Source organism: Danio rerio, chromosome 12 (assembly GCF_049306965.1).
Source record: "Danio rerio strain Tuebingen ecotype United States chromosome 12, GRCz12tu, whole genome shotgun sequence".
NCBI classification, from domain to species: domain Eukaryota; kingdom Metazoa; phylum Chordata; class Actinopteri; order Cypriniformes; family Danionidae; genus Danio; species Danio rerio.
This window is the reverse complement of record NC_133187.1, coordinates 34597577-34619772: the sequence shown is the minus strand read 5'-3', so window position 1 is coordinate 34619772 and position 22196 is coordinate 34597577. Positions and strand designations below refer to the sequence as shown.

At 35.8% G+C, this 22196-nt stretch overlaps 1 protein-coding gene across 28 annotated transcripts in view; it reads right to left on the bottom strand.

Annotated features, from left to right (window-relative positions):
• rbfox3a (RNA binding fox-1 homolog 3a) overlaps positions 1 to 22196 on the bottom strand; it is an 829029-nt gene that overhangs the window by 537350 nt on the left and 269483 nt on the right. For 15 of the 28 annotated variants that reach the window (XM_068224793.2, XM_073918645.1, XM_073918619.1 and 12 more), the window contains one exon: positions 13590 to 13676. The exons of the other annotated variants lie outside the window; for them this stretch is intronic. The gene's annotated coding sequence lies outside the window, so the exon portion shown is untranslated. The remainder of the gene's footprint in view (positions 1 to 13589; positions 13677 to 22196) is intronic. 28 annotated transcript variants of the gene reach the window in all.

The following is a 22196-nucleotide window of genomic DNA, read 5'->3' as shown; positions in this document are numbered from 1 at the left end:
CCTTCTATGTGTAATCTTTGATGTGCATCCCTCCCTGTGTAAACCCAATGCTTTTTTTCCTCTGTCACCGTGTCCAGCCCTGTCTCCGTGTTCAGCGAGACATACTCTCTTGCCCTCTTGCTCCCCGAGAATGTCCAATTAGAGGAAGGTCGGATCCGGTAGCCATGTGTGAGGCAGCCACTTATTCTGTTACCGTTGGCCGATCCGTCACGCTCTTCTCTGGCTTTCTTTATTTTATTCTTCCTCCCAAAGGGCAGTGGCTAACTCTATCACCGGGACAAATGACCCATCAGTGGCACCATTCATCAGCCGCCTCAGAATCACTTGCTTCGGCCGCAGTCCCACCCATCCACCCCGTGTGAAAATACTCTGGCTTCCCCCAAAAAATGGTGCGCTTTGTGTGTGTGTTTGCATGCAGGTGGGCGTGAAAGCTAAAAAATATGAGAGAATGCACTTTTGTGGCTAAACTGCATTATAAATCTCCCCCACAAGCAAAATAAACCTCTAAAATAGAACCACCTTCTTTACCAAACGTATACACATAAGCCCTTTGTCTGCTTTTATTTGCCTGTCAGTGTTGTTTTCTCGTTTTTATCCCTCGGCAGCTATTCTGACACCCACACCGTCCCAACACCTCCACCCGGGGCGGGTATTTTTACATAAGTGATGATGATGAGGAGGAGGGCAAATGAAATGACTGTAATTTGGTCAGGGGCACCGTGTATGCACGTCCTGCCTAATAGAGGGGGCCGACAAGTAAGGTGGGTGCGTTCTTATTAATTAAGACAGTCTCATTATCACCAGTCCAGGCGCTCGATGAGTGAAGGAAATCAGAATTAAAAAACAAAAAGTCAAGCAAACTGAAAAGGAAAAGACAGCTAAGACATGACAGATGGTCTTTCATCAAGCGAGGCTTTATCGAGAGAGAGAGAAAGAAAAAAAATTATAAAATGGAAATAAATAAATAATGAGCTTATGGAGAGCAGAACTAGCACACTTTCTCCCTCCTCTCTCCTTAATTCTGGGCAATTAAAATATTTTTTTTTTCCTTCAATAGCACAAAAAGCATATGGGGACATTACTCATTTGGTGCTGTTTTGCCAGTATAGTTTCCATGGCAACCTTGGAGCAAGAAACATGACTCTCTTTGCTGGTAGATACAGAGTCGCTGGCGTAGCCTGTGGTACTCGAGACGTGAACTTTGACTCTTTCCAGCCTCGATTTAGCAATGAATCTTGTTACGATACAAAATATCAGGCCTGTCTTCCCTGAGAATCATCACACAGATACAGAAAGCCAATATAACTGAAATGAAATGTATTATTTTTGGTAAATAATCGCTTCCACTTAACCATCATGCATATTTAATTTTTAATATAAAACATTCAAAAAATTCTCTGTTGCGCTTTTTTGCCAAAGGCTTTTTATGTCTGACAGAAAACATAAAAAAGGAATCTGATGCAATGTTTGGGCTTTAATCAACAGTTCCTTCGCAACCGATAACGTTTTGCCACACAAAAGTCCCATATAAACTAATAAGATATTGTAAAGATAAAATACTTCTATCTCTCTGGGATCTGAGGGAAGGGAGAAGTTTTGGCACAGCCAATTCGAATGTTATCACTCAATCGCCTACTAGTAGGTTCAGAAGGCTGTAATCATCCATCCACATGTTAAATCAGATTTCACATATGGCTGTAGACGGAAGTTAACGAAAATTATTTATAATATTTATTCAATTTTCCATTAATTGTGTTTGATTAACATTTAACCCAACCCCAACCCTAAACCCGTCACAGTTATGTAAAAACAGATCTGGAGTCTTCGCTATTAGTATAGCTGATTAACCACAAGAATTATTTTTTATTTATTAAATTTCACATTACTTGTATTTTATTAACCTGTAACCCTACCCCAACCCTAAACCCAACCGTCACAGTAATGTAAAAACAGATCTGGATCTGGAGTCTTCTCTATTAGTATAACTGATTAACCACGATAATTATTTATTAAATTTCACATTAACTGTATTTTATTAGCGTCTACCCCTACCCCAAACCCAACCGTTACAGTGATGTAAAAACAGATCTGGAGTTTTCTCAATTACTATAGCTGATTAACCATGTGAATGGATTAATACAGCCTTCTGAGCCTACTGAGAAGGCCCCTACTGGTCCATATCTGTCACACATTTAATCAAGTGATAACATTTGAATCGGGTGTTTGGCATGCCTTGACATTTTTCTGTGTAAACTGTGCTAAAACAATATGTAAGCAGCAAAAGATATATAATACATACAGTTGAAGTCAAATGATGTGAGCAAGACAGAGCAAGATCTTTTTCACAGTATTTCATTTTTTTTTTCTTCTGGAGAAAGTCTTGTTTGTTTTATTTTGGCTTGAATAAAAGCAATGTATTTTTTTTAACTATAATAATGTCAATATTATTAGCCCTCTTAAGCAAGTTTTTTTTTCCGATTGTCTGCAGAACAAACCGTCGTTATATAACAATTTGCTTAATTACCTTAACTTGCCTAATTAACCTAGTTACACCTTTAAATGTCACTTTAAATACTAGTATATTGAAAATATCTACACAAATTGTATCTACTTTCATCATGGCAAAGATAAAATAAATCAGTTATTTGAAATGAGTCATAAAAACTATGTTTAGAAATAGGTTGAAAAAAATCTCTCCATTAACATAGAGAGTGTAGGGGGTTGGGGGGTATAAAAGTCTTCAAATAATAATAATTCTGACTTTACCTGCATATAACAAAATGAATTAGGTGGTCCCAAAGACAAATACTGACTCTAACATTGATTTAGAAATGAATCATTATGGCATAAAATATCCGACCAATCACGATAGAAGTAAGTAAAACACAAAGTAAAACACGGTATCGCTAAAATGAAACGTATTGTTAGTTTGGTAAATGTTAGTTTCATGTGAAACATTCAAAATATTGTGTTGTGTTTGCACCAAAGGCTTTCCACATCAATCAGAAAACATATAAAAGAGAATCTTGCATGTGATGTTGGCAAAGTGATGTATTGATACATATATTGATACAGAGAGATACAATGCTATAGCTGAATTATTTTTTTTGTGTGTTTGTGTGTGTGTGAGAAAAGATCATGTGCTGAGAGCAAAGGAGAGGCAGTGAGAGAAGAATCAGTGGTATAAACATGAGACAATGTTAAATCGACACAAGCGGTTCAGCTCTTCCTTTTATTCACAGAGGAGAGCGAGAAGGGCTTACAGCCAGGAAAACGCAACCCTTTTTCTCACAGGCCTGAAACATCAGTAGGCACAGAGAAGCTTGTGTTTTGTATTGGTATGTGTAAACACGCTATTGCAGCTTACCATGTGAATAAAAGCAAATCAAGTCCAAGACACCTTGAAAAACGCAAATTAAAAATAATAAAACTAAACAAATAAACAAAAAAGTAAAATGGTGTGAGAAAAGGCCTTGAGAAAGCCGAGCTGCATGAATTTATGACAGTTAAGCAAAGAGCACAAATAAAAAAAAAAAAAAAAAAAACCCTGCTATGCAAAGCCACAAATGCATTTTTTTTCTTACTGGGCAATCTTGTAGGCTTTGATGTGTATAAAAGACTACTTAAATGTAATGGTCTCAAAGATAGGCATTGATTTCTTATCTATTGGAACCCGCTTAGACCCAAGATTCTCACAGAAATCAGTCAAGATTGGAAAATCATGGTTTGGGGTTACATTCAGTATGGGGGCATGCAAGAGTGGATGGAAACATCAACAGCCTGAGGTATCAAGACATTTGTACTGCCCATTACATTACAAACCAATGGAGAGGGTAAATTCTTCAGCAGCATAGTACTTCTTCTCATACTTCAGCCTCTACATCAAAGTTACTGAAAGCAAAGAAGATCAAGGTACTCCAGGACTGGCCTGCCCAGTCACCAGACATAAACATTATTGAGCATGGAGGAGACATTAAAGATGAATCCAAAGAATATTGATGCACTCTGGGAGTCCATCAAGAACGGTTGCTTTTCCATTCGAAATGACTTAATTTATAAGTTAATTGAATCACTGCAGAGATGTATGGATGCAGTCCTCCAAGCTCATGGGAGTCATACACACTTAATTATTTTTCCACTGCTCCATGACTTTATATTCTATATATTCTATGTTTTATTTCTGTTAAGCAGCGAGACTTTTGTCTAAGCAAAGTCAGACCTTACTGTCCTATTTAAATAATTAAAAATCAAAGCACGTGATCTTTTATTTTGGTAAAATAAGTGTAATCTAGAGGCCTTTGCCTTTCATTTAAGCCATTTCTGATACCAAATGATCAAAAAGTCAAGTTATTATTTGTTGTTCCTAAAACTTGGATAGGCGACACAACTTTTGTCAGGTGTAGTGTATATACTTTGAATCAATCAATCAATCAATCAATCAATCAATCAATCAATCAATCAATGATTGAGATAAAGTGTAGACTTGGGTAAAATGTGACCTAACTATGAATGAAATTAACTAAAAGAACATTTATATACAGAATAGCACTTCATACAAAAACACAATTTTTGGAGTTCCAAATCAGCACACTTAAAATGCACTAAACCTGTGAAACTATGGTCAAACTGGCATTAGCAACAGAGTTTCTCAGGTTTTTTAACACATTGTCTAAGCACTATCCAGCCAATCATTATCAATCAGCCTGCCAGTTCTGCATTCTCAAGCCTTGAGAGGGATTAAAAAAGCCAATTCCAACTATGCCAAACTTGATTTGTTAAAATACCGCCCTGACAAGATTAACAAATCTGTTCACCGACTCGCTACTTAGAAGTTAAAAAAAAAAAGTCACAGAAGGCCAACGTGTTACGAAACTCTTACACAAATTATATTTACTTTCCTTGTCATTGGATATTTATTTGCTTTTGTTTTATTTGGCTCACCGCAGCATTAGGACAATCCATCCCTCCGGTTTTACCTTACAAAACAACAGCGAAACAGAAGCGAAGAATATGCAAGCGTTCACTTTGGACCACAGGAAATAGTCTGCACTTATCAGGCAGTGCCAGGCAGGATTAGAGGAAGGTGTAGGGCGCTACGGAGCCCCTGGGCTGGCCTGCGCATATGAGGTCGGCAATTTGGATCAATCCACAAGGCGACGTGCCACTTATGCCATTCTTATTTATTTAAAGGGGTAGCCCATGTAAAATTTACTTTCGCCGTTAATTTACTCACCTCAGGCCATCCTTGATATGTAAGTGACATTTTCTTTGGTAGAACATTAAAGAAGCATGGTTTAGCTGGAACCAGGAGGATTCATATAAAGGTCAACGGTAACCATTGCTGTGATAGTCCAATATTATGAACTTAATGAGCCAGTTCGACAAATAAACTGAACTCCATAACGGTGTAACGATAGCAGTTTTAGCCAACTTTAGTTACTCCAGGGCCTGAAATTGACTGACAAAAAGAAAGTTTTTATGGTTTTCATGGGTGTGTTTTGTTTATGCTCAAAAAATTGCATTTTGGGACCTTGATCTCTGCTCTGTGCTGCAACTCTACAGTTTAACATTTTTAGTAGTTTGAAATAATTAACATTTATGCATTTATTTTAGCTTTTGAATTGATTTTTGGAACCTAAATAGTTTAAAACGGTTTCCAGATTTTGGTATAATTCGCTTGAAGAATTATGAGTTGTGGGGATTCATAAATGACAAATGTGCATCAGGAAACAACATCCAACTGTTTCTTCCCATGTAGTGTGCCATAGTGCAACACAACTGATGTCATGTCTGCCATGCTTTAAAAACATTAACGCAGAAGGGTAGTTTTTTTTTTTCTCTCGTTGTCCATGATGGGTTTTGTCACATGAGTGATGATGACCAAAAGAAGCACATAATCTATTCCATATACAGCTTTTAGCATGAAAAAATTACAAGAAATACAGTAGAGGACTTTGCTGGTAGTATGTGTGCTGGTAAAATGGAGAAAAGCTTTGTGTAGGTATGGAAACAGTACACTTGCCTGTATAATGTGCATTCAAAAAACTACAATGTGATTAAAAAGTGAAATGTTGGCGATCGATAAGTCCGTTGAGTACTGGAATAGCAGGTAAACTATTAAATGACTCATTATGTTCTTATCACAATGCGCTGTGGATATTTTTATATGAACGCTTCTTTGAAGGTACGAGCTACCCATTAAACGTTTCGTTGTCTTTTTGAATTTTAAGCAACTTTAGCATTTGTGAGAGCAAGGATGCTTTGTTTACAGTTGTTTTTGGTAAACCACTTCTGCAGCTACAGTTTTGCACCTCTTGCAGGCACATAATGAATCTAGTTATTTACTGTTTACATATGGAGAAACTGTGATCTGTAGGAAACTCGATAGAAAATTGCATTTGTTACGTACGCAGTTTCTTTATGACAGAATGCCCGTTGTAGGTGTCACATGATGATTGATCACAAAGCAACGTTAGTCTGACCAATTTGGTATCCACAATATTTTTTCAATTATATTATAGATTCCGAAGATTCGAGGTCCTATAATGTATTTCCAAAGTGGAAAACAAACGGAAAACCTGTGAATCATGCATTAATGTACAGATAACTGTTAATAAACAAATATTAGTTACAGTTTTGTTGGATATAACATGTAAAGTAACTTACAAAACAGAGGTTGTGAGCAGATTAATAATAGAATTGCATAATACATTAACCAGAAACTAACTCTCCTAACAAACAAGTATTTAGAAATGTATCAAGCGTCCCTGTTTGCAGAGACAGGACATGTAATATATATATATATATATATATATATATATATATATATATATATATATATATATATATATATATATATATATATATATATATATATATATTAGGGGTGTCAAAATTAATTGTTTCTTTGGTGCACCGCAATGCATACGCGGACAATTTGGTATCGGTTCAGTTATAATCATAACGGGTTATTATGTACTGACATCATTTATCTCCTATGCGCTCTTTTGGCCCGTAGCATAGGCAGTATGGGCAAATGCTAAGGACGCTGTACATCCAGGGGGCACCTGAATTGAGCACGGCTATGTTGCTTTTGTTTTTGATATTCCTGACACATTTAGTTATAGACAATAACTCAAACACCTCTTAGCCTAAAAAGGAAACACACCAATACTGAAGCGCCAGTGTGTGGTTTTGTGCGTGTGTCTAAACTGAAGTCCCTGATGGTTTGACATGTTAAAGCAGCGAGTTGGATTTGTGTTCATGAACAATAATGTGGCCAGTTATGCATCGTGCCTACGGCACAAGATCGCAAGCACTCGGGTCACTGGAGTTATCGCATTTATATTCAGAAAACGCAGCAGCTTTTGTAAAAGTCTGTTTACAGCTTGTAAGGATATAGCAAGAGATCAAATCCAGCACTCTTCTGCTTAGATGAGCTCCTTCAGATTCCTCATGACCTCACAGAGGACAATTAATTAAGCTAAATTCCTCATATCACTCGTTATTTCAATAGGAGCGCAAGGTCACCTGTGTTTAGTCGGCCAGAGCTCTACTCGAAGCTGCGATGGAAGAGAATAAAAGCACTATTTAAGCTTTTGATTCAAATTGAAAAGCGCTCACCTCCATAGCCAAAATCCAATCCAATTGCAATTGTGTTGGGTAAATAAGGATGGATTGTTTGTCTGTTAGGTGAGTGTGCGGTGAGGATCTTCTGTTTAAATGTAAAGTGACAGATGTCCCATTCCCGCTGCTGGAGGACTATGGCTCACTCTAATGAGCCAATGGAGAAAAGTCACAGAATGAAGAGCACATTGCAAAGGTTGAGCTGAAGGACAGGGCACAGGACTATCAAATGTATAGATGTACCACACTGCATTTTAATTATATTTGTATTTTGTTTTTTAGTTATGTTTAAATATAAATAAAATCTATAATGTATTTGTAAATGTGTACGTATTACTTATAAATCTATGAAATATAAAATATAATATACACACACACACACACACACACACACACACACACACACACACACACACACACACACACACACACACACACACACACACACACACACACACACACACAAACAACAGTTCTGTCTGGGTCCTGATAGCCGTGTTATGTTCTACAATAACAGCACTCGTACAGCCTCCCCTCTGTATTACTCCGCGACCCACATAGAGACAGATCAATAAATAAACAAATATTGCAGCTGTTGGAAAACATTATTTTTTTTTTTTAGGTGATAATGTATTTTTTAGATTGCAACAATGCAGTTTGTTTATAAGGACAGAAGCTATTTTAATTATTTATAATTTTGGGCATCGACATCCATCACCCTGTCATACTGAGCAGAGCAAGGACGGCTGACGTTTCGCCACAAGATGGTTAAAGAGGTCGCATAATCAGCCCTTAGAGGAGAAAAAAATTCGCTTAATTTTAAACTACAGCTGATCAAATCATTATTAAACAGGTAAGTAACTTTCTAAGCCAATCTCTATCTTTTGCATGTTGTAGTGCTGTATTTATACCATAGTTTAGTAGTTTTTCTGGTAATGTTTACTTTGCTTTGGCTTTTTTGGAGTTAATTAATGTGATATTCTGATTGCACCACAGAAATACTGGAAATGTGTCTAGACTGATGACATTTCATGCCGTTTCAGCCCTATAATCTTTAAATGTGAGCAAAATCACCTGTTTTGTCATCACTTTAGACATTACGCTAGAGAATCATTTAAATACTAGCTCTAAAGTGACATTTCTGAAGTAGCAATGGTTTCTGCTGTTCTGAAGACAGCTGCAGATGTTAATGAATGGTGGAAAAAAAGTATTTCCTTATTCAAAAGGATTTTTAGTCTCTCTGTGTTTGATTTTCTTTTTTATATACTCGATTATGCCGTCAAACGTGTGTATAAAAGCAATGTCATACGAGTAGCAATGCAATATGGCTAAATATCGTCACTGGTTGGACACTTAAGCACAACACACGCCTCCCACCAGTGCCGATATACAGCCATATCACACTGCTAGCCGTGTGATATTGCTCAAATATACAACCATATACAGTATATTTATGGTTGAGTGTCTATGTATGTGTATATTTGCTTTTAGTTAATTTGGCTCATGAAATACATAAAAATGAGAAATTATGGTTATCAGTGCTAGATTTTTCTCTATTAATGTGTATTTTCATTTTTAAGATTTCAGGTAATAAACATTTAGTAAACGTTTATTACCTGAAATCTTAAAAATGAAAATACACATTAATAAAGAAAAATTTAGCACTGATAACCATAATTTCTCCTTCAAATAATAAGAGGAATCTAAATTTTCCAGACAAATGCTCACATGACCTACATATACACCACATACAAAAACAAAAACACAAAAACTGTACAAATCTGTAGCAGATGAAACAGCCCTCTCACAAACAGTTCATTGCAAGCCATGCAATTGTGTATTGCAAAAGTATCCTCCATCTAACACAATTCCGAATCACATTCTTCAAGTTATCATCAGCACATAATTTGTGTTCTTGGGAGAGATCCAGGTAAGACGGTTTCACTTGCCCTGTCTGAGAAACTTTATCTCCACCTCAAGCTGCAATTATCATTACACCACCGAAATCGCTGCTGAATCGAGCTATTTCTTCCATCTTGCGGCGACACAGCCTACTCTAAATCAATAAACTCCTGTATTTCTACGCAATATCTCATTTTCGCTAACGTGTAATCATATTTCATGTGCCTACAGAGAAACAGCAACACAGGAAAAATCCTGAACTCCACCATCCCATTAAACGCAGTGTCATATTAGGAAATAATTGCACTTCTTGTCAAGCTCACAATGGCAGATTAATGGGCGGAACAATCAGGGATCATGGCCTTCCTACCTGTTATGAGGAGACGCTGCAAGCAAAAAACTGATGTTTTTGCATCAGTCAGTTTTGGGAATTTGGGCTTTTCATAATATGTTTTTCACAATAGATATTTTTAGTTTAATATAAAGAAGAGTTTCTTTTGTCGCAATGTATCAATTTGATTCATTCATTCATTCATTCTTAGTCCCCTTATTAATCAGGAGTCACCACAGCAGAATGAACTGCCAACTTATCCAGCATATGTTTTACACAGAGGATGCCCTTCCAGGTGCAACCCATCACTGGGAAACATCCATACACACTCATTCACATACATACACTACAGACAATTTAGCCAATACCTAATTCACCTAGCAGAAGTCTTTGGACCTAATTCACCTAGCACAAGTCTTGTGGGGGAAACCAGAGGACCCAGAAGAAACCACACGCGAACACAGAGAGATCGTGGAAATTCCACACAGAAATGCCATTTGACCCAGCTGAGGGTCGAACCAGCGACCCTCTTTCAGTGAGGCGATTGTGCTACCCACTGCTCCACCGCGATGCCATGTATCTATTTGTTTCTGTAAATGACTGTTATAATACATTATTTTAAAAGGGGAAATGTTATGCTCCATTTCATAACATGTTTCATAACATAATAAATCCCTGGAGTCCCCAGATTGTATCTATGAAGTTTTAGCTTGAAAATACCCCACGGATCGCTTAAGAACATTCTGTTTTTGTGCATGTCACTTTAAATGCAAATGAGCTTCTGCTTCCAGAAAAGGCCTGAGCCTTTAAACAATATTATAGCACTCTGTAAACAACAAATCAAGCAAGTTTCACTAAGTCAAAATGTCAGAAATTACCAGCATATGGTTAAAGCTTCAAAAAGCCCCTATTGTGCATTATAAAAGGTCATATTTTAGTTTTGGGGGTCTCCAACAACAGGCTGATATGCATGCAAGTTCAAAAAACATGTCTTATGTATTTATTCATTCATTCATTTTCTTTTCAACTTAGTCCCTTTATTAAACAGGGTACGCCACAGAGAAATGAACCGCCAACATATCCAGCATATATTTTACACAGCGGATGCCCTTCCAGCTGCAACCCATCACTGGGGGTCTTATGTATTTATTTTTACCTAATTATGCCAAAGACTCTTATACGACTTGTTCAGCAATTCATTTGTTCCTAAACCCCTAGTGTGAGGTAAATCTGCTATGATTGGTCCAATGTTCCAGTCTGTTATGATTGGTCGACTAGTTTCAACACGAGACAGAAAGGAACACCGTCCATGGTTATTAAGTAGCGGAGAGTGTATGTGAGAGTCCAATGCAGGAATGCATTAAACACCAGCATATTATCTCCACGTTCAGATTTAAACCTCAGCTGGATGTATTCATTCACTTGGAGGGTAATTTTCAAAAACCCATGATAGGGGCTCTTTAAATGTCTAAACTGACGTCAGATAATGATAGAAAGGAAGAGGTTACTAACTTTAATATTGGATTGACTTTAGACCAGGATGCTTCTGAATGCTTAGTGGGTATATTTATTTAGTGGTTATGGAGTAATGTGGAATCATTCATCAATTAAAAGTGACCACTCTATTATGATATGCCTTTGAAAATGCACCTTTTTTCTGTCTGTTTGCAGTATTTTTATGGAGCTGTAGATTACAAATATCTTATTTGTAAAAACAAACTAAAAAAGAATTATAAATATATAAATGAATGAATCAATAAATGAATGAAACAATTTCTGAACTTGCCTTTATTCAGTTTTAAGATGTCTGAGGTTGAATTGACCATGTTTCATTAAATAATTCATATAAACAAAGCACTGCATTTTAGATTACTTGTAATACAAAAAAAAAGCCATTCCTAATCACAACAGGAGGAAGTATGGTGATAACTAGATATTTTTTTTTACCCTATTCACCTGCAGTGTCTTGCCTTGAGCCGAACAGGCAAAGCTGCTGGCACCTTTAACAGAGACGTGGGACTGAGGCCGGTGGAGGGAGAGAGAGAGAGAGAGAGAGAGAGAGAGAGAGAGAGAGAGAGAGAGAGAGAGAGAGAGAGAGAGGGCTAATGATCTGTCCCCATGTCAATATCTCTGGGTGCCAACCTGCCTCCCCTTGGGCAAGAGCCTGGACATCAAACCTGCAGCTGACGCACCACTTTTCCTGGGAAGCCTCTACTGTGCTTCGCGTCAATACATTGAACTTTTTTTTTTCCTGCAAACTGTGGCCCTACTGTCTCCTGCTTGATGAAACACTCCTCGGCTTATTTGAGCACCTTTTCTGAAATTCATCAGTCACTTCATTTCAGTGAAACTGTTTCCGAGAGTAGTTCATCTAAAAGTTTTAATTGTTTAGTCACGTAAAATATGTTCAAAAATATTTAGATTTTTTTCTTGCATGAAATATGAGATTAAGGAAAATAGGTGTTTTCTCAAGTCACTGAGTGTAATTTGAGAATTAGTTTTGAGGGAATTTTACGTTAATAATCAGATTAAAAATCAAAATAATCCGCCTATAATCAAAACTTGTTACTTAAACATTGCGCTAACCGTGTCACCCCTTAAATGCTATTATTATTAATATTATTATTATAAGTATTATTATTTTTTATTATCATTATTATTATTTTATTATTACCATTGTTATTATCATCATCGTCATCACCATCATCATTTTGTTAATATTCCGCACCCCCTTTGTCATTGTCACTTCACAATCACATTACATTATTATTTTCATTATCCATTTATTATTATTTTTTTATTATTATTATTATCATTATTATTATTAATATTACTACTACTATTGTCAAAAATATTCTATACATTTTGTAAACCTTATAGCAGATAGTATTTTATTTTCTCGCTTAATCGTATTGTGTAAATCTTTAAAATGTTCCCCTTAAGATGTGTATTTATGTATGTGTGTTTATGTATTTATGTTGTGTATTTCATCATCATTAGAATCATCATCAGAATCATGTTTGTCCAAAAATCCAACAACACAAAGTTTTCAAAACAATAAATTTGCGGTAAAACAAACTAACAAAAAACTAAAAGACAGCAGAAATGTCCGTAGAACCAGCTTATAAACCAATTTACTGTATAAATCACATAGCTGCATTATTTATTATTATTATTATTATTATTATTATTATTATTATTATTATTTTATTTTTTTGCTAATCCATTTTCAACATTCGCTGGACATTGAGACCCGTCCATTTCCCCCCCAGCACCAGGTGTCAAACTGCCTACAAAGATTTCCCTCAGTCTCCTCTCCAGCCAGCAGTGGCCACTCTGAGTCCCCAGAGCCCCGGACGAGTCCCTGACTATGACTAATTAAATGAGTTGTGAGCAGTGCTGGACACCCGCTTTCAGCCTCCTTGTGCCCACAGGCCCATCGATCCTGCTACGCCATTAGATACAAAGATGTCAAGGTAGATTACTCTCATAGTGCTGCCGTTTGCAGGTCAAGTGTTTTGCTGGTCAACAATAATCAGAGAGACAGCAGGCGGCTGGATGATCGGCCTCTGTCTGGCTGATATATAACAGCGCCGCTCAGGTGCACGAGAGTGAATTAGAACAGACCCCGAGCAGGTTAATGACATACGTGATGCCAAAGAGCTAAATGATTTTGTGCTGAAAATGGGATTATGACACAAGACAGAACGGATGAGATGCAGGAGCTCACCGGCAAAAGCTGCTCGCTCTGTTGAAGCAGGAATCAGTCACTTATATTTTACTTTCCCCTCTGCAGGTCACAGGCTCCTTCATCACCCTGTCCAAATAATGCAACAATAACACAGATCATTCATCTTGCAAACCTGGAAGAGAGTCACGACTTGAATCCCAGATATTTTTTTGGTTTGTTTTTGCATGCTTCTTCTTCATTTGCATTGCTTTAAATGGGGTACAAGCATCACTATCCTTAAATGCTCACTGTACTATTCCGTTTTGGTGTTCAGGAATTATGTATAATTACCCATCAACATTGTAATTATTATCATCTGTCAACATTACTATTATAAAAAAAAAATTACACAATTGTGAAAAGCTATTGTTGATTTTACAATCAGTAAAACTACTAGTTTGTCATTTTAAACCATCCGTTTTCATTATTTTTATTTATAGGTAGGTATTAGTAGGGTAGAATACAGTAGACAGGAAGAAAGATGAATGGATGGATGAATAAACGGATGGATAAACGGATGGATGGATGGATGGATGGATGGATAAACGGATGGATGGATGGATGGATGGATGGATGGATGGATAAATTAATGGATGGATAGAATGATAGAATGAACAATAGATCAAACGATAAATGGAGGGATAGATGGATGAATGGATAGAATGATAGATGAAACACAATGGATGGATGGATGGATGGATGGATGGATGGATGGATGGATGGATGGATGGATGGATGGATGGATGGATAGAACAATAGAACAAATGATAGATGGATGGATGTATAGAACGATAGATGAAACAAACGATGGATGAATGGATGGATGGATAAATGGGTGGATGGATAAATAGATGACTGGATGGATAGAACAAACGATAGAACAAAAGATAGATGGATGGATGGATGGATGGATGGATGGATGGATGGATAGATAAATAATTTATTGGATGGACAGAACAATAAAAAGAATGGTAGATCAAATGATTGATGGATGGATGGATGGACGGATGGATGGATGGACGGATACATAGATGAATGGATGGATAGAACAAATGATAGAACAAAAGATGGTTGGGTGGATGGGTGGATGGATGGATGGATGGATGGATGGATGGATGGATGGATGGATAGATGGATGGATGGATGGATGGATGGACGGATACATAGATGAATGGATGGATAGAACGACATAACAAATGATGGATGAATGGATGGATGGATAAAGGGATGAATGGATAAATAGATAAATGGATGGATAGAACAAACAATAGAACAAAAGATGGATGGATGGATGGATGGATGGATGGATGGATGGATGGATGGATGGATGGATAGATAAATTAATGGATGGATAGAACAATTAAACGAACAGTAGATCAAATAATGGATGGATGGATGGATGGATGGATGGATGGATGGATGGATGGATGGATAGATAGATAGATAGATAGATAGATAGATAGATAGATAGATAGATAGATAGATAGATAGATAGATAGATAGATAGATAGATAGATAGATAGATAGATAGATAGATAGATAGATAGATAGATAGATTTGGTAATTAAAATTATATACAGTACACTGAAGGGCACACCTAAACACACATACACACATCATATATTATTCATATTATAATTTGTTTTGTACTTGGTAGACACAGAAAAATGTGTTTTAATCGCATAACCTTTCTCATCTTTGCATGTCTCATATCACAGGACGATAAAGCGCTGGACTGTTGTCGGGTAATTCCAGAATGACAACAATCTCATATGGCCTGATTTAGTGTGTGCGGGCGAAAGCAGGGGAGGAGGATGAAAAAGTGATAAAGCATGTGAAACAGCAGGAATGAGAGAGCAGGTTGTGGACGGAGCTGAACGTGGGTGGCTATAAGTTCTCATGCTCTGACAACCTCTGGGACAAGCTTTTTATTTGGTGGATGAAGGAGCGAGGGCGCACGTGCCCAAATGTGACGACACTGATCTGAGAGCACTGAAGGGCATGTAGAAACTCAACTTAAAACCATTGTTTCATCGATGCCTTCTGAAGTCCACCCACATGGCTAAGTCCCACTAATCTAGCCTGTCTTGCTGAAATTATCAAATTTGGCACAGAACGGCTGCATACAGATGGCCGTTTAGCTGTGTTTCATCATTCTGGTGGATTCACGTGACAATATTTACAAACTGATTCTAAAGCATATTTCAAGTACTGTATGATGAGATGATAAAAGATCATGGGCTCTTTTCTTTGGATTAAAGGGTTTATGAACCAATAAATTAAAATGTATTGTCCTATACATATAAGAGGTCGTTGTACCATAAAATTATTCTACATGTTTGAAAAAGCAAAACGTTCTTGTTAGTCTAAATAAAAGCTTATATTGAAGCCAATCTCCCAAAATGACAGAGTGTGGAATGTCAATGCCTGCTTCTACACCACAGCATGTTTAGCTGATCATGCTGCCAGGGATGGGCAAAAAATACATTGAAATGTATTTTAAAATAAAATATCAAACACCTCAATTTTTCGTGTATCAAAATAAACTACAAAATACAGCAGCTACCACAGGTATCAAAATAAAATACTGTATTTACTGAAAATACTATCAAATACTTTTGCAGGGGAGCATGACATTTCATCACACATCTTCATTCATTAGGCCTATTCAATCAAACTCTTCACCATTAAACTGACCTAGCGAAGTAAACAGTGTTTGACAGCTACACCGTTTCTCTGAGCAAGTTGAAGTCAGATTCTCTGCCTCCTTATTCACCTCTACTCCTGTACATGAGGAGGTATTTAAAACATTTGTTTTCCTTTCATTTTGATATAAATGTTGCACACATTTCATACAGAAATTCCTGTCTTGATCGCTTCAATCACTGTAAAAATTATGCAATGCAGATATTGAGTTGGAATATAGTACTATATCTCATGATTGTGTTTCCATCCATTGGGTGGTCAGTAAAATTGAGCCCATCTCTTAAGTCTTATATTTCAAAAGAGTAATATATGAAGAGGTTATTTTAGTTTTCTTATTCACAATTTTTTTTATAAATCTATTTTTTTTTGCAATTCAAAAATCTTTGATACTTAATGTAAAAATATGACTTCTGAAAACTACTAAAATCTCTAGTATTAGTCATTTCCATAAATCATGTTTTTTTTTCCCAATCGTATCTTCAATGCTGAACATAAAACATGAAATCTCTAAAAAGGAAGTTATCTGTTTTGTAAATAAACTCTTCACATACATTCTGTCGCTGCCGTTTAATGGAAGTCTGGGGGTTTTGACCAGTCAGTATAGACTGGACTATTATTAAATACTGTATTTGTGTCTAATATCCTGTATTGTGCATCTTTAGGCAGACATCTTTCTTCATTAACTATACAGAGCAACTGCAGCACTGAGACTAAAATGACGAAGGCACCTCATCCTGTTCTTAAGGACTGATATTTTATTCCATCTCATTTCCTAAGCAAAGATGCTGATGCTGAAATGTACACTATACTGTCATTATATACTACTGGTCGTAGCATTGTGCACTACACCACTTTCAACGATTGTTGACTTGCTCCCAAATATGCCCATGCCATTTGTCTGTAATTTTCTTTATGTGCTGCATAACTTCCATCCATACTCCAATCATTGACCATCTTCTTAATCAATTTTCTGTTCTGATCTCAAGCCTGGGCAAATATCTTAGAATGCATCAATCAGAGGCCACATTTTATGATGTTATTGTGTAGACTTCCTACAAAGTATTTTACAGTGTTTTAAAATATAAAAATACAAGACACTAAAGTATTTTGAGACCAAATATGAACCCATTCTCATAAATCTTAATAAATACAAATTACAAATTACTATTTTGTATTTGAAATATGTATTTAAAATACATGTATCATAAATATTGCCCATTCCTGCATACTGCAGTAGGCAAATAATAAGATGACTGGACTCATAATAATTCATACGAATACGCCACTGAACTGCCAAAATGCAAAATAGTTAAGTTTCCTCATGAGATAAGTCTGGCTCAAGTTAATGCTGGATTTTTAGATAGATGATGTGTAGTTGAACGGATTGGATCCGACAATAATGTTGCATTGGTTTTAAGGGTTTTCATCCTAAATAACAGCCGCATCCATCTCTGTATGAAAGCTGGACTTTATCTGATCTATTAATCTGATATTGTAAAATAAATTAAGCTGAAGTTAATGTGAACACAAAAGGAAACAACAGAAAATATTATTCAGAGCAGATGCTTTTGATAATTGGGTTTGTGTTAGAACAAAGTTCAGCAAGAGAACATCTTTCTTTCTTTATTTTTTACATTTTTTGACTTCAACCCAAAATGTATGATGTTAGATGGCAAAGTTGAAATCCCATATTGCTGGTGTGCTTCAAAAACATGACCCATGTTGTTTAAGAATTCAGAGGCAGACAGGAGGTCGTCTTTAGTGGCTGCTCAAACACATTTGACCACATGAGCATTTACCTCTCTGGAAGAGCTACAAAGTGGACAAGCTCAAAACACTTCAGGCCCCATGTTCCATCCACTTCTGATCAGAACAACAAAACTGCATCGTAATAGCAGACAAAAGCAGCCGACAAACAAAAAGCATCGGCTCATGGTAGACTGTAGCAGTATACCGCTGATGTTTACATCGAGGATATGGCCCATATGTCAGTTAGTATGCTAATCCATGACAAGGTCTCCCTTATTCAAACATCTCAGCATGAGATCGTGAGTTCATATTGAACAGGCGATTAATAGCACCTCGCTCATGCCAGGCAGATCCTTCTGCTTGGCCTTCCTCCAGAGCGTGGGGGATTCAAACAAGCAGCATCTAAAGCACTGAATTCTGTTTCTGGCACAAGGCTACAGCTTCCCACTGCCTACTGGAAAGTATCTGTCTCAGTAATAATTCTTTAATTTGGCATTTGACAGAAATGCCTCAAATATTTTGAAGGAGGTTCATGGATTTAATGATGCAACTATGAAGAAAGACCTTGGTGGGTATTTAGACTTGTAAATCTGTATTTACAGAGCAGGTAGTTTAAGGTTTTGCGTCCCATCTCCAAAGGTGTCTGTGTTGTGGACCTGTGCTAATTCTGTCCTACGGCATGCCATTGTTGGCTTAAAGGAATTCTGCAGCCAAAAATGACATTTTCTGTCATCATTTACTCACCCTCATGTTGATCCAAACCTGTACACTGTTATTTTCCCCTCAAAGAAACCACAGGGAAGGATTTTGTTTGGTTATATTGCCTTTTTTAAAAGTTTCTTCTCTTTATTCTAATGCTCAGTTTAAATTTTGGAAGATAATCTGGGCCATGTCTAAGTCACTGGCATGTGATTGGCTGATAAGATAATGGCGTTTGCAAACAATTGAACATGTGAACTAGGTGTTCACAAAAATCCTACACTGTAAAACCTAACAGTGAAAATCTCTAAATGAAAAAAGATAGTAAACATATAATTAAAAAAAGGTTTTTTTAACTCAATGAAAAAGAGTTTCATTAATAAATAGTAATGAAACAGTAACTCATAAACTGATTATATTTAGTAGAACTCTAATCAAATGGGTTATGAATTAAATAATTATATATTTTTTTGTGTTAACCTAACTCTAATACTAGTAGGAATACCAAACCATTTGAGTAGTAACTTAAAATGTTACTAACACTCTAAAAGTTTGATGATATCAACACATATGTGCATGTGACACAATATACTGTATAAGTTTACAGTACTCAAACCATTTTGTTTCAAAACTTATATGGTTTGCCGCAATCGGTTTCCTCAAACAGTTTGAGTTAACTTAACCTATGAGTTTTACAGTGCAAGGGAGAACAGGGACATTTAAAAGATTATAAATAAAGTGCTGCTTTAGTGTACATATTATGTAATCAGGTAATGCATAAATCGGATTCTGAACATTTTAAAGCAATTTAATCAAATTACAAATGCTTATTTTATGAAATCTGATTATGTAATCCAGATTACATGGAATCATGTGGAGTTACTATTCAGGAAAATAAAAGAGAGGCCAATCCTCAGTTCTCTATACACGGTCGAAATTCCAAATAAAACATATTGTCGTTATAGTTTTTCATTAAACAATGACTATTATTCACAATAACAAAAGAATTCATATGATTTGTTGGTAACCTGGCTTAATCAATGAAATAATGATCTCTAAACACTTCTAAAGTTGTATTGAAATTATGCTGTCCACAAATGCATATAAACATGTCTAAAACACATTAAAATATTTTGCTATATTTTTGGCTATATTTAAATAAATTGTATTGGTAGTTTACAAAAAAAACTTAATCCTCAAGCACATACTGTAACTAGAAATCAGAACAGACCAGTATGCCAGAAAGTGGTCGATAGCTATACAATACACACAAAAACACACATGCAAGGAATATGAGTAAAAAAGACATACATGAATAAATAAATAAATAAATAAATAAAGATAAAAAATAAGGTTTTTGGTGAACCCCCTTTCTTTTTTTAACAAGCAAGGATTTATACCCCTAAGAGTACTGGCATGATTTCACATGGCCACATGAGCATTTTGTAAATAAATAAATAAAAATGGAGAGAAAAGAGAAGAAGAACACAAAGAAAAAAAAAAGTTGAAAATGGATGAAAGCAGCAGAACAGCTTAAGCCGAGCGAGAAGCCCAGCAGGGAGTTGTTTTGATCTCATCTGGTCTAGAAATATTTCATGTCAGGTCACATAGTAATTAGAATGATTTTTTAACATGTTGCATTGGCGATTTTGTGAGAGTCGATATTTTTATCAGCCGCGCTCATTAAGCTAAGCGCGTTGTCTGTGAGATTGCGAGGAAGAAAAATGCTGTTTCATTGAAAAACGAGGGAAAAATTACAGAGGATAATATTTCTGTGGCTGGGTATTACTGTGGCCATTATTGTGGAAAGTGCATTATTTAGAAAAGAGCAGTTGGCAGCGATGACAGAGAAAAAGAACAAATGATCCCTATGCTTGAAGTCACACTGAGAGAAAGAGAGAGAGGGGGAAAAAAACACATACACACATAAACACACACGCACACACAAAACAACAAAAAGCCATTCACAGTTTTGATTTGCTTTCCCTGACAGCTGCAATAGTGGGAATGCGAAACGACTGTGTCGGCTAACTTGTTTTATGTTCATAAAGTCCAGGCAGTTCTCCTGTTTCATTGTTTAAGAGGCACAGGACAGCAAAGGAGACTTGGCCTCTCCGAGTAAATAATGCTGTAATCGCAGGAAGGGTGCTCACTGATTTACAACTTATTGAATCTGGGAGAAAATCACTTTAACCGCTAGTGCTTTTTTTCCGACTTGGTTCTTGCTTGTTTTCCTATGGGTAATAGCGCAATTTTATGTTAGAGCAAAGGTTTTGATATTCCAATATCATCACTGAGCTGCTTCTAAGCAGAGCGGAAAAGAAAGCCAGGCGGAGAGGCTGACGGCGAGCATTATCACTAATGCATTAATGAGGGGTCATGTCCAATTTTCATAGCAGAATAGATGGTGCGAGCCTCGACACTCCTCACAGATGTGTATTATATCATTAGGTCAAATGAAAGGTGGGCCAGCATTATGACACTCTCTGAAAAAGCTCAGAGTTTAGATACAAATGACATGCCGCTGCTGTAAATTGTTCTCTTGTGCCTTGATGAAACATGTCATATCAATAAGAACCTGGAATGGGGAATTACTTTTGACAGCTTCATAGATGGAAACAATGGTAAATTTCAGATTGTTCCATTTAAATGTTTCCTAGTAAACACATTTGCTAAAGCTTGAATGAGTCACAGCAGTATTTATGTTACCTAATTGCGATGTTGTTATTATATGGTGTTTGATGGGTATGTACTGTAAAGTAAATAAATAAATGGGCAATGTTCTACCTTTGGGAATTCAGATTGCCAAAAAAATAAAAATCACAAGGGTGTGAACCAAAAAATGTAACACATTTAGCTGGAAAAACAACAACACTGTTTGGTTGAACTATATTTTGCTGAATGACAAAACAAAAATAATCATATTACATAAACAGCAATGCAAAATTATGTGTATTGGAAAAACTACAACATTTAGATCGAAAACAAAACAAAAAATTATTAATAAATAAAATAAAATATTAATTAAACAAAATATATAAAAAACAAAACAAAATAAAATGAAAACAAAAATAAATTAAATAAATTAAATTAAACAAAATATAAAAAACAACATTAAATTAATTTAAACAAAATATAAAAAAACAATACAACAAAAACTTACAAATAAAATTACAAATAAATTATGTTAAAATAAATTATGTTAAAATTACAAATAAAAATCAAATAAAATTAATTAAATTATATTAAACAAAATGTAAAAAAAACAAAAAAACAAATAAAAAACAAACAAAATAAAAGTAATTAAATCTAAACAAAATATAAAAACAAAACAAAATAAAATAAACAAATAAAGATTAAATTTATCTAAATTAAATTAAATATAAAAACAAAACAACTAAATAAAATTAAACAAAACAAAATAAAATAAAAAAAAATAAAAAAACTAAGTAA